This window comes from Panthera leo, chromosome D1 (assembly GCF_018350215.1).
Source record: "Panthera leo isolate Ple1 chromosome D1, P.leo_Ple1_pat1.1, whole genome shotgun sequence".
NCBI classification, from domain to species: Eukaryota; Metazoa; Chordata; class Mammalia; order Carnivora; family Felidae; genus Panthera; species Panthera leo.
This window is the reverse complement of record NC_056688.1, coordinates 105,875,948-105,889,682: the sequence shown is the minus strand read 5'-3', so window position 1 is coordinate 105,889,682 and position 13,735 is coordinate 105,875,948. Positions and strand designations below refer to the sequence as shown.

At 46.5% G+C, this 13,735-nt stretch overlaps 1 protein-coding gene across 2 annotated transcripts in view; it reads right to left on the bottom strand.

Annotated features, from left to right (window-relative positions):
• The window catches only part of LOC122200364 (inner centromere protein), a 28,751-nt gene extending 27,087 nt beyond the window's left edge, over positions 1-1,664 (bottom strand). Inside the window, exons 1-2 of one of the 2 annotated variants that reach the window (XM_042905922.1) lie at positions 1,504-1,664; positions 762-868 (exon numbers count right to left, since the gene is read on the bottom strand). The gene's annotated coding sequence lies outside the window, so the exon portion shown is untranslated. The remainder of the gene's footprint in view (positions 1-761; positions 869-1,503) is intronic. The other variant, XM_042905921.1, reaches the window with a different exon arrangement.
• Between the last annotated feature and the right edge of the window lie 12,071 nt (positions 1,665-13,735).

Genomic DNA, 13,735 nt, shown 5'->3' with positions numbered 1-13,735 from the left:
TCCCCCCAGCCGCTCTGTCCCTGGCAAAGTGCGGGACCCCAGCTGGAGGCCAGGAAAGAGAAAATTGTTTTAAGGAAGCCAAAACCCAGACCAAGGTTCACTAAAGAGCTACAACAAGCAACAACTGCTATCTTTCTTTCCTATAAGTATTTGTTCAAAACAGCAAAGTTGATGAGAGCTTCTTTTGCAAAGTGCAAAAAAGTGTTTGGGCTTCTTCCATGGGGAAGTTTGTCCTTAGAGACCTCAGCTTGGCTATTTAAAAAGGGTCACTGGGCCACCTGGGTCAGTCTGTTGAGCGACCCACTTCGGCTCAGATCATGGTCTCATGGTTTGTGAGTTCGAGCCCCACATCAGGCTCTGTGCTGTCAGTGCCCAGCCTGGTTCAGATCCTGTCTCCCCCACCCCAGCCCCTCCCCCGCTCATGTGCACGGGAAGCTCTCTCTCTCTCAAAAATAAATAAAACATGAACAAATACAATAAAAACGGTCACCGTAAGTTAGAAAAGAGGTGACTGAGAAAGGAGGGATCAGCATATCAAGGAGGCTCCTGTAAAGAACGAACAGCAAAAAATCTCCGGCCAATCTAAGCACCTGTGTGCACAAACCAGGAACACCCAACATCCCACCAAGGGAGAAGGGAGCTCACTTTCCTCCCCAAATACTTCCCTCATACCCCACACCAGACCAGAGGCTCCACCGGCCTCCTTTGCAATGCCTGTTTTTTGAGGTGCAGGAAGTCGGAGACTTAACCGTCTACCACACCTTAGTGAGAAATGGTCATGATCATAAACAGCTGTTCCACGGAGTCCTGTCTCCATACTCAGGTGGGGCATCATCCCATTTAACTCTCACTACAACCTCGAGGATACCTATGTGCAAATGAGGAAACTGAGACAAAGAGAAGTTAAGTCGAAGTCACCTAGTATGTCAGGGGCGGGGCCTGGATTTAAACTGTGCTCTTAACCACAAGCGATAGCACCTCCTCGATTTCAGTCTCTGAAAGGTAAGGCCTGCAGGAAAGGCCACGGCCGCCGGATGGTACTGAACCGCTGACGGTGAACGTCCCTGGGGAGGGACAAAATGAGGGGCAACACTGGCCTCCGGAAATGGTCAATTTAAAACGTTGCTCAGCTGGGGGGGGGGGGGGGGAAGTGTGGAGCGTGGGTTAACTGTACAGAAATGTCATCGGGCATAATTCCCGGTTGGTGTGCGCTCCCTGCGCGTCCAGGTCAACAAAAGGCTTCCTAGCACAAAACAGGATGCTAGGCACCCGGGAGGTGGGCGCGGGGGATTACTTTTTCGGAACCTCGTGACCTAGGTGGAGGATAAGGGGTCATCTCAGGCCCCAGGACCAAGGCAGGTCACCACTTGGAAGAGGTGACCCGTCCATTCCCAGGCCGCGGGGCAAAGGGCCGGGGGTGTCACGCCCCCAGTCCAGAGTTGGCGGGAGGGTAAAAACTCGCCAACCACCCCCAGCCCCGCCGGCCGCCCCGCGCGCACTCACTCGACTGTACCGCGTCTCCTAAGTGCTTCTCTGATCCAAGTCCGGCGGCCACCCCAGCAGAGCCTCCCGCGGGCCCAGACCCTCGGCTCCGGATCTCCGGGGCTCACCGCTTCGGAGAAGGGATGGGGCGCTACAGCGCGGCGAAACCTACGAATTTCAAAACTGAAGACTCGACCAATCCCCAGTAAGTTTGTCTCGACGCTACAAAACTCTAGGCCAATCAGATAAGAGAAAGCTCCAGCCCGGCCGCCTATTAGCTACTCGGGTTGGCAGTCTGCGGGACTAAGAGGCGGGGAAAGGAAGCGTTGAAACTTTAACCTGCTCAGCTTCCGGGAGCGGCGGCGGGCGGCCGACAGAGGAAGTCACCCTGGGTGGGGAATGCGCGTCCAGCGCCTCTCACGCCGGAACTACAAGCCCCAGCATGCCCTGCGAGGCCCTGCCGGGCCGATACCTTAGATCCGTGCGCGTCGCCGGAGCTTTCGGCTTTGCAAGTTTCTTACTTTAGCTTTCTCCTCCGTGCTGCACGACATCCTTTTGCCCTCTGCCCTTTTTGAGAATTAAAAAGCAAATGCTTTGTAAATCGCACCGGACTTTGTATTTCTGTAGAGCCGTCTGCCATCTCTTGGATGGGAGCAGACTGGGTCCCATCTATAATGGCCTCAGTGTTTCTTTGGAGCAATGTTCTCAACCCCGGCACTTTTGTCCCACCCTCATTTGGCAATGTATGAATACGCTTTCTTTTTGGGGGGGCGGGTGGTGGGGCTACTGGCGTCTGCTGGGTACAGGCTGGCCATGCTGCTAAACACCTTATATTGCATAGGACAGGTCACCCACCCACTCCCCACAAAAAAAAAAAAAAAAAAAAAAAAATTGTCCAGTGGCAATATTGCCACTGTTGTGAAGCTCTGCTTTAATCAGTCAGTCTGAGTCAGGGTTGCCATTACCTGTAAAAGAATGCAGTTAAATCTGGAAGAGGTATTTATATGCCAGTGCTCATTGTAGTATTAGCCGAGGTGGAAGCAACCTAAATGTTTATCAACTGATGAATGAATGGATGAAGAAAATGTGGCATATGCATACAATGGATTATTATTCAGCCCTTAGGAAGAAAAATGCTGTCTTTGGCTACCACATGGATGAACCCTCAGGACATTTTGCCAAGTGAAACGAGCCAGTCACAAAAAGACAAATACTGCATGATTCTGATTGTAAGAGGGGTCTCATGCAGTCAAACTCTTAGACACAGAAAGTAGAGTGGTGGGTGCCAGGGGCTGGGGAGGGGAGGGAAAAGGGGAAGTATTCAATAGAGATAGTTTCCGTTTTGCAAGATTAAAAATATTAGAGGAGTCTGCTGCACAATGGGTTTATAGTGATGTTGTAATGAACTTTTAAAAATGGTTGAGATGAGAACGTCTGGATGGCTCACTCAGATAAGCGTCTGACTCTTGATTTCAGCTCAGGTCATGACCTGCATCGGGCTCTGCGCTGATAGTGCAGAGCCTGCTTGGGATTCTCTCTCTGCCCCTCCTCCACTTGTGCTCCGTCTCTCAAAATAAATAAACTTAAAAAACAATGGTTGAGATGGTACATTTTATATGTTTTGACCAAGATTGAAAAGAAAAGAGAGAAGGGTTAAGCTGGGTCATCTTTTTCCAGTTCCTACGTTTCTGTGGCATTACTTTCTTCTGAACCTTCTTCGACCCTTCTTGATGGAATGTATTCCGCTCCAGTCTAGCTCCGTTGTCTCCTTTCACAGGGGAATGATAATTACCCCCCCGCCCCCACTCCCGGATGCTTTGTTGGCTCCCACGTTTCTCTTACTTTAGCCTCCTTCAGAGATGTCCTGCACTGCCCGTGTCAAGCCCCAAATCCTGTTAAAGCAAACTGAGAGGTGTGAACGTGGAAGGAAAGTGTGTGAACGGGGGAGTGAAGCCTTGTTCTGCTCTGCCCAGCCCTAGAGGCCTGTGTCTACCCTGGAACCGTGCCCGGTGGAGTTAAACCGAGGGAAGAACACCCAGGATAGTAACAGCTAAACCTTACCTCCAAGCTGCCGTTTCCTGAACGCCCACTCTGTGACAGTATTTGTTCCTGGCACTTTTCTAGGCATTAGCTCCTCCCAACAAGCTGTAGAATTTTCTATTTTAACTGATGAAACAAGAGGATAAGTAACCTGTGGAGATACCATAGCAAAAGAACTGGAATCACGGGGCACCTGGGTGGCTCAGTTGGTTAAGTGTCCGAATTGGGCTCAGGTCATGATCTCACGGTTGGTGCGTTCGAGCCCCACATCCGCCTCTATGCTGACAGCTAGCTCAGATGCCGGAGCCTGTCTTCAAATTCTGTGTCTCCCTCTCTCTCTGTCTCCCTTCTCTCTCTCTCTCTCTCTCTCTCAAAAATAAATAAAACATTAAAAATTAAAAAAAAAAAAACACTGGAATCAAACCTTGTGTCTCTCTGGAAGAATTTGCCTCCTCTGTAGGAAGACTTATTTAAGGACAGATGTGAGAAAAGAGCTTTATTTAAAAAACTTCAAATCACAGAAAGGCTACCCTGCAAAAAATGAATTAGTTAGACTTACTCGTGGGCTTTACCTGAATTGGTATCCCATATCTCCAATACTGCACGTCTAAAATAATAACTTTAGGGGCGGCTGGCTGGCTCAGTTAGAGGAGCACGTGACTCTTGATCTCAAGGTCCGGAGTTCAAGCCTCACGTTGAATGTAGTACAGATTACTTAAATAAATGAACTTAAAAAAAAAAACAAAAACCTTCCCCTACAAAATCAGCTGCCCCTCTTATTTCAATTTAATAATTTTTTTGCCTGCCTGCTGTGTTCCAGGCACTGTGCGGAGGACCCAGCAGTGAGCCTAGCAGCTATAACCCTGCTCTCGTGGAGTTTACAGTATGATGGACAATATTTATATCATTAGAATGTTGGTATATTAGAGATGGATTTCTGACAGTGAAATAAAGTAGAAGTCATAGGTAGAGACTAGCATGAAGATGCCTGTGATGGAATGTTCTGGAAAGCAACGAGGAAGCCTCCACCCTGATGAGCACTGCAGCCCTCCACTGCCAGATTCTTTGGAGACAAAGGTGGGGCCTGAAATGTGGATTCTCTGTGAGATTAGGAAGCCCTCTTAACATCTGCCCCGCGGGGGAAACTGATAGTTCCAGGTCTCTAGACCAGAGAGACAAAGTCTTTGAATAGTTTTATTCTAACATCCACTAAGACCATTTTAAAACCTAGGTACACATTCTTTAAATTGACCTTAAAATTATTTTCACCATTAAAATGGTTGTAAAGGATATAATTTTCTAAAACTCACGCATCACCCTTTCAAATGTATCTAATGACATCAAAATGCCATAGCAATTTAATATCCACTATGATCCATTTTTTTGGTATATCTTTGTTTCCGTATTGAGGTATAGTTGAGAAATAAAACATATATTCGAGGTGTACAGCATGATATTTGATATATTTACACGTTGTGAAGTAATCACAGCCGAGCTAATTAACATATGCCTCACCCCACATGGTTATTTTCTTTTTCTTCCTTTCTTTCTTTCCTTCCTTCTTTCTTTCTTTCTTTCTTTCTTTCTTTCTTTCTTTCTCCCTTTCTTTCTCTCTCTTTCTTTCTCCCTTTCTTTCTTTCTTTCTTTCTCTCTCTCTCTTTCTCTTTCTTTCTTTCTTTCTTTCTTTCTTTCTTTTTCTTTCGTGGTGAGGACACTTAAGATCTACTCTCTTAGGAGGCACCTGGGTGGCTTAGTCAGTTGGCTCAGGTCACAATCTCCCAGTTTGTGAGTCTGAGCCTCACATCAGGCTCCCTGCTGTCAGCACAGAGCCTGCTTCAGATCCTCTGTCCCGTGCTCTCTGCCCCTCCCCCACTTGCGCTCTCCCAAAAATAAATAAATATTTAAAAAAAAAAGATCTACCTTCTTAGCAAATTCCAAGTGCACAATATAGTAGAATTGCTAACTATGTTCCCATAACCATACATTAGCTCTCCAGAGCTTAATCACTTTGCGTAACTGAAACTTTGCGCTCCTTGAACAACATCTCACCCTTTCCCCCTCCACAGCCCTGAGGAACCACCAATGCACTCTCTACTTCTGTGAGTTTGCCTACTTTAGATTCCACATATAAGTGAGGTCATGCGGTGTGTGTCTTTCTGTGTCTTTCTTATTTCATTTAGTGCCGCGTCCTTCGGGTTCATCCAGGTTGTTAGAAATGCCTGGATAGCTTTCTTTTATAAAGCTAAATAATATTCCATTCTCTCTCTATACCCCATTTTCTTTTTTTTTTAATATTGTTTTAGTTTATTTATTTATCTTTTTTTAATTTATGCTCTATGCCCAATGTGGGGCTTGAACTCACAACCCCAGGATCAAGAGTCACATGCATATGGACTGAGCCATCCAGGTGCCCCTATATATGCTACATTTTCTTTTCCTTTTTTTTTTTTTTTAACGTTTATTTATTATCGAGAGGCAGAGCGTGAACAGGGGAGGGGCAGAGAGAGGAGGAGACACAGAATCCGAAGCGGGCTCCAGGCTCTGAGTTGTTAGCACAGAGCCCAACGTGGGGCTTGAGCCCACAAACTGTGAGATCATGACCTGAGCTGAAGTCGGACGCTCAACCGACTGAGGCACCCAGGCGCCCCATATGCCGCATTTTCTCATCCATTCAACCGTTAACAGACATTGGGTTGTTTCCATATCTTTGTTATTACGAATAAGGCTACAGTGGACATGGGAGTGCGGATACCTCTGGAATAATAACTTCATTTCCTTTGGATATAGACCCACAAGCAGGATTGCTGGATCGCAAGGTAGACCTATTTTTTTTTTTAAGTTTTTAAATTTATTTGAGAGAGAGAGAAAGAGCATGAGCAGAGGAGGGACAGAGAGAGGGGGAGAGAGAGAGAATCTGCTCTTGGTGCAGAGCCTGACTGGGGGCTTGGTCCCTCGAACCATGAGATCATGATCTGAGCTGAAACTGAGAGTCGGATGCTTAACCAACTGAGCCACCCAGGCACCCCAAGGTAGACCTATTTTTTAGTTTTTTGAGGAACCATACTGTTTTCCACAGTGACCGCACCAGTTTACATTCCCACCCACAGCACACCAGGGTTCCCTTTTTTCCATATCCTTGCCAACACCTGTTACCTTTTGTGTTTCTTGTAATAGTCATTCTAACAGGTGTGCAGTGGTATGTCATGAATTGGATATATGTTTCCCCGATCGTGATGTAGAGTATCTTTCCATATGTTTGGTGGCTGTTTGTAGATCTTGGGAGAAATGTCCATTCAAGTCCTTTGCCCATTTTTCAAAGGTTTTTTGTTTTTTTGTTTTTTTTTGATGTTTATTTTTGAGAGAGGCAGACGGAGTGGAAGAGGGAGACACAGAATCCCAAGCAGGCTCCAGGCTCTGAGCTGTCAGCACAGAGCCCAATGAGGCGCTCGAACCCACGAGCTGTGAGATCATGACCTGAGCCGGAGTTGGACGCTTAACCGACTGAGCCACCCAGGTGCCCCATGTCTCTCTCACAATAAATAAACAAGCTTTAAAAAGGAAAGAAGAAAGGAAAGAAAGAAAGAAAGAGAGAGAGAGAGAGGAAGGAAGGAAGGAAGGAAGGAAGGAAGGAAGGAAGGGAGGAAGAAAGAGAAAGAAAGAAAAAGAAAGAAAGAAAGAAAGAAAGGAAGAGAAAAAGAAAGAAAGAAAGAAAGGAAGGAAGGAAGGGAAAGAAAAGTACATACAGGACAAATCTAGGAGAATATAAAATGGACTTCTTAAAAGTCTCAGAAAGTCTTGTTTTTCTTTTTACACCCTTCATGTGGGTGGTGTTTCTTTTTTTTTTTTTTTTTTTTTTTTTTTTAAATTTTTTTTTCCAACATTTTTTATTTATTTTTGGGACAGAGAGAGACAGAGCATGAACGGGGGAGGGGCAGAGAGAGAGGGAGACACAGAATCGGAAACAGGCTCCAGGCTCCGAGCCATCAGCCCAGAGCCCGACGCGGGGCTCGAACTCACGGACCGCGAGATCGTGACCTGGCTGAAGTCGGACGCTTAACCGACTGCGCCACCCAGGCGCCCCAAGGTGGTGTTTCTTTATGTGAAGACAGCTGGGCTATATGCAGCCTCTAACCTACACTGAAAGTCTCTGGGGGTAGAAGCTGTAGGCAAAGACACAAATTGAGCTCTGAATGCCTGCCAAAATCACAACTTGGTCTGCTGCAAGGAGCAGCCTGAGCGAGATGCAAGCCCATGCAAGATGGCAACATTGGAACTGTGTCCACCTCAGCCTGGGCTTGGTTTAACTGTGCCGTCTGGCTACAGGATCTCAGACTTTCAGGGCCAGACATAATAATTGGGTAACATGTAACCACAGTCTCAGGAATGGGGGCTACACAGCCAGCCCCTTCTTTAAGTTAGGGAGTCCTTGCTACAGACTTGGAGAGTCCCATCAATGTCACAGGCAAGAATCCAGCCGGGGTCCCTATCGTATTATTCTTGCCATTTTAAAAGAATAATCTGTGCATCGATTAGTGCAAGAACTTGAAACGTTTAAGAGAAACCAGCCGATTCCGGTAGCCGATCCTGATTTAAAATGCACAATTGGTGAATTAATGTAGATTTGTATTTCTAAGCTGGAATCCTACAAAATGCATATGCCAGAACTAGATTATCTAAGAGAATATAAGATTCACCATCAACCAAGATGGCCTTAAATATTCCCCTTCAGCTTGAGTCAACTTGAGGCTTCTTCCTGACTTTAGATCCCCATCTCCCTTTTCACAGAACACTTTCTTTAGACAACTTGGAAGGGTAAATTGTTTCTCTGCCCCTTTGAAGTGGATGGAAATCTCTTTAAAAAGGCTTTTGCCAGGTTTACAACCTAGGAATGTCTTTCTCAAGGACCTAGGAGGCATTCCTTTGAAATATAACCATCATGAAAGAAAGCGCTCCCCTTTCCCAGTCTCTGGAAGGGGACAGGTGTCTAACTTCAGCGGGTCTCAGCAAACACAGATGGCCTAACCGCGGAGAAAAACCTTCGCAAACTCAGGAGTAACTCAATGTGCCACACATGACCCATGGATCAACCACCCTGCTAATGCCCTTCGGTACTTTTCCACCAGCTCACCCCAGCACTTACACACCCTCCCGACTTGTGTTTAATTGTATGATAGCCTCTCTCTTTTTTCAGTAGCCTTAAATAAAGTCTTCCTTGCCTGTTTAGCCTCGTGCAAATTTCACTTCGACTCCCTATTTATAAATTACATGCATTGTATGTGGAAGAATACACATTGGTTTGAATCACATAAAATCACTACTATTCATCTGTGTTTTGCCCTGCGAAAAAGGCAGTTTCATATGGTTCAACTGAATGCCTGGGATGGTTTCTTCAAGCAGACTATCGAAGTTCTTTAAAAAACTAAAATGAATAGAAATGTAAATGCAACTGAAAACATTAGAACGAGTATAGCCGAGGTTGTAAATGAGACCTTAAAAGGAATTATTAAAATTTGCTAGCTAAAAAAAATATATTTTTTCAAAACTTATTAATGTTTATTTATTTTTGAAGGAGAGAGAGAGAGACAGAGGTGAGTAGGGGAAGGGTAGAGAGAACCCAAAGGGGCTGCAGGCTCTGAGCTGTCAGCACAGAGCCTGATGCGGGTCTTGAACCTGCGAACTGAACTGTGAGATCATGACCCGAGCTGAAGTCGGACGCTTAAAGGACTGAGCCACCCAGGCACCCCTAAAAAAAAAATATTTAAAAAAAGGGGGCACCTGGCAGGCTCAGTCAGTAGAGCATGAAACTCTTCACTCGGGGTTGTGAGTTTGAGCCCCACATTGGGTGTAGAGATTACTTAAAAATAAACAAATTGGGGTGCCTGGGTGGCTCAGTCAGTTAAGCGTCAGCTCTCTTGATCTCGGCTCAGGTCATGATCCCAGGGTTATACGATCAAGCCCATGTTGGGCTCCGTGCTGAGCATGGATCCTGCTTGAGATTCTCTCTCTCTCTCTCTCTCTCAAATATAATAAAATAAAACAAAGAAGCAAACTTAAAAATATTTGTAAAATACCTAAAATTTGCTAGCTTTATACATGTAAAATGAACTTCAAAACTTTGAGAAGAACGAGGGTTTTAACATCGAACTTGAATAAACCAAATATTTTTTTAAAAAACACAGTCACTCTTGGAGCGCCTGGGTGGCTCAGTCGGTTGAGCGTCCGACTTCAGCTCAGGTCATGATCTCACCGTCTGTGAGCTCGAGCCCCTGTGCTGACAGCTCAGAGCCAGGAGCCTGCTTCGGATTCTGTGTCCCCCTCTCTCTGCCCCTCCCTCGCTCACACCTTGTCTCCCCCTCTGTTTCTCAAAAAAAAAGAGGTGCCTTATACTCTTGTTGGCGGTCCCGTTCTACTCTTGTTTAAGATGGAAAGGCAAATGCTGCCCTGTTCCTCCCTCATGGCTGGTAGAGGAAGTCCTCTGGGCTGTGTGTTTTATCTGGGGAGCCTCTGCGTTGAGGTCTCAGACGCTCGCTCTTTTTTGTTGCTGCCCTAAGATGATGATGGCTGGCGGACTCACTCGTTCTAAAAACAATGTGCAGAAGGAAGATTCATAGAAGAGTGCCTGCTGATTCCCTTGCAGTGAAGAATAAACCCCATCAGACTAAAATCCTCGTGTGTTATCTGTGCAGTCGCCCGAATAAGCGAGGCGCAGAGTGAAATACCCGGACGCTCTTTCCGGAAGGATTTAGGATGAGGAACCACGGTCTTGAGCAGCCGGAATTAGCCTGGAGGCAGTCAGATGTGTTCTTTGTCTGAAGCACCGTGGAAGCCACGCGTAATCTGACGGCTGTCCTGCTAAAGGAATCAGCACGGGAGGTGGATGAGTGACTAATGGCATTCAGCTCCTGGTTTATTACAGGGAGAGACTGGTTGATGGGCCTGGGAATGCGTGAGGTCCCGGGGCGCCTGGCCGGCTCAGTCGGTAGGGCGTCTGACTCTTGATCTGGGGCTTGTGAGTTCGAGCCCCATGTTGGGTGTAGGGATTACTTAAAAATAAAGCCTTAAAAAAAAAAAGGGGGTGGGTGGGGGGAAATGCATGAGGTCTGTCATACTCCCTGCATCCCACTCCACTTAAGAGAAAACCTTTCCTGTGGAACAGGAAATACAGTCTTTGAAATTCGGTGACTATCGCTCATCGTCCCCTGCACAGCCCTGGGATAGGAGTTACCAGCCTTCGCTGCTCTGACTTTCCATCTGCTGTGCGTGTGTGACTTTGCGTACCTGCTCCGACAAGTATGTTTCCCTCATTTCAAGATCCATCAGGGGCACCTCTCCGTAACTCTAACTAGTGAAGGTCTCTGGTGCATTAATTCTTTGCTGCACCCCAATCTTCTCTTTCACAGAGTATCTTGTCTGGCTCCAAGCTGCCCTACCTTCACTGTGCCCTGAGGGTACGGCCCTGGCTTCCGCCCCTGGCTGAAGGAGATATTCTATAAGGAATTTCTGCTCACAGTGAGTCGTTGGACCACATTCCTTCCGTCTACCGATTCTGAAACGCAGAGTTCGTGGATCCTTTTCACATTTTGGAATGTCGCAGTAAATGGCTACTCAGGAGAAAAGGCCCGTCATTTTGGTTCTGCCAATTCAAAGTGTATTTGACCCCTGGAAGGTGTTTCGCAGAGAAAGTTCTGTGAAGCCCGTGTGAATTAGTTTGCTGGGGCTGCCGGGACAAAGTCCCACACACTGAGTGGCTGAAGTGACAGCAATGTGTTGTCTCACCTTTCTGGAGGCCAGCGTCCAAGATCCAGAGCTGGTCCCTCCCGAGAGGGCTGTGAAGGAGAATCTGTTTCGTCCTGCTCTCCCAGCTGCTGGAGGCCTGCTGGCAAGCTTTGGCATACCCTAATCTCTGCCTTCACGTTCCATGACGTTCTCTCTGTGTGCCTGCCTTATGAGGTCACACGGCTGTGGCTGAGCCAAGGTCCCAGGGAGAGGCAAACTGACATGGGGTGATACCTTTCCCTGCCACCTGCAACGGCGGTTCCCAGCACCCAAGAGGTCTACGGGCATGAAGCTGCCATGTGATTTAATGGGACCACAAGCCCTGGACCCCGCTGTGTGACCACCCCCCCCCCCCCCCCCACCGGCCGCCGTCTGCAAAGTGAAGGAAGTGAAAAACAGGCAGCTTCTCAAGGTTCCCCCAGCTTGTAAGACCAATTCTGGGAGCACCTGGGGAATCAAGTTAGGATCTCTGAATTTAGAGACAAAGTCCCTGCTGCATGCCCACTAGGAGGCAGTAACCCTCTGTGTTTTGATCCCGGCCGTTGAACGGATGCCTCACCTTACTTGGTGTCAGTTAATGAAAAAGCAAAAAGAAAAAAGAAGGAGTGGGATGAGGAGTCTCTTTTTAGTTTTCCCCTCAACAAGCTACTCTAGAATAACAACTCCTAAGTCACGGCCATGTCAAGCAATAAGAAAAACGGAGTGTTTTGTTGCTTTCTGCATCCTCTGAATTTCCCCCGAATTGACCCCTCGCCCATAAGGGGCCATCTCTTCTCCCTCATGTGTTGAACCTGGAGATGGCTGGTTCGTTAAGTCACAGAATTTCGGACCTGAAAAAGAAGGACTCTTTGCAGCTGAGGAAACAGACCCGAGCAGTGAGTGGCGAGTTCAAGGTCACATGGCAAGGGAGTGGCAGGGCTGCTGTACGTTGAGACATGATCTCTGAAGTTCCCTTAAGCCTAACAGTTGGTTATCTGACCGGTGATCTCCACTCCCCATGGCGGTTCTAAATAAGCATGAAATTTGGCTTGGTAGGTTGACTTTTTTTTTTTTTTTTAATAGACTTTATTCTTTTAGAGTATTTTTAGATATGCAGCAAAATTTGCGTCGAAGGTAGAGAGGTTTCCGGTATACCCCCTGGCCCCAAACATACGTCACCTCCAATTGTCAGCATCCCCCAACAGTGCGATCATTTGTTATAACTGCTGGCACATCATTAGCACCCAGAGTCTGTAGCTTATATCAGGGTTCACTCTTGGTGTTTTACAGTCTATGGATTTAGACACATTCCTCTTCCAGATTGTCACACAGAATGTATGTAGCCCTTTCGGATGGCCTGGTAATATTCCTGCCTTGATAGCTCCATTCTTTTTAGTGCTGAATGGTATTCTATCGTCTGGATGTATTACAGTTTATTTATGTATTCCCCTGCTGAAGGACATCTCAGTTGCTTCTAGTCGGTTGGCTTTGTGAACGTGCAGAGATGTGTTATTCAAAACCTTCCTCATCAGAATGAGATTCGGTTCGGGCTCATTAAATCCGTGATCCCAAATTAAAGCTCTGGTGAAGTCCATTAAAACAGCGGTTCACTGGACTTGCAGAGCAGTAACATTAACATAAACGTTTGGTCATCTACATCGGGTTAAGTTTTAAAAGATTTTTATTTATTTATCTTATTATTTCATAGTTTTTTAGAGTTTATTTTTGAGAGAGAGCATGAGGTGGAGGGGGAGAGGAGAGGGAGAGAAGGAATCTTAAGCAGGCCCCACTCCCGGGCGCTCAGTCTCACCACCCTGAAATCATGAAATTAAGAGTCAGACACTTGGGGCGCCTGGTTGGCTCAGATCCAACTTTGGCTCAGGTCATGATCTTGCGGTTTGTAAGTTCCAGCCCCGCGTCAGGCTCTGTGCTGCTAGCTGGGAGCCTGGAGTCTGCTTTGGATTCTGTCTCCCTCTCTCTCTGCCCCTCCCCTGCTTATGCTCTGTCTCTCCCTGTCTCTCAAAAATGAATAAATGTAAAAAAGTTAAAAAAAAAAAAAAGAGTCACTTAATCTACTGAGCCACCCAGGCAGCCCTTACATCAGGTGAATTTTCTTAAGACGCAAGTTTTCATTTTAAACTATCACTGGGATCCTACTATTATAAAAGAAAAGACATTTTAACCAAAAAAGTAGAGGGTGCACAATGTCCGAATACATCACCGTGAGATAAATAAATTCCTGTGTGAAAAGCTCTAGCATTGTTCTTATCTTTCTCATTTTGCAGAAATCAGTAAAATCCTTGTCTCCCACTGAACCCAGCCTACAGCCGGCCTAGGGAACCACTGCCTTAAGGAACTGGCCAGTGTTACACAAGTCCCTCTACAAAAGAGCTCTTCTGCCTATGAATGGCTCCCTTCAGGAGAGGAAGGAGGCTGACTACATTTCCTAGCGGGGAAG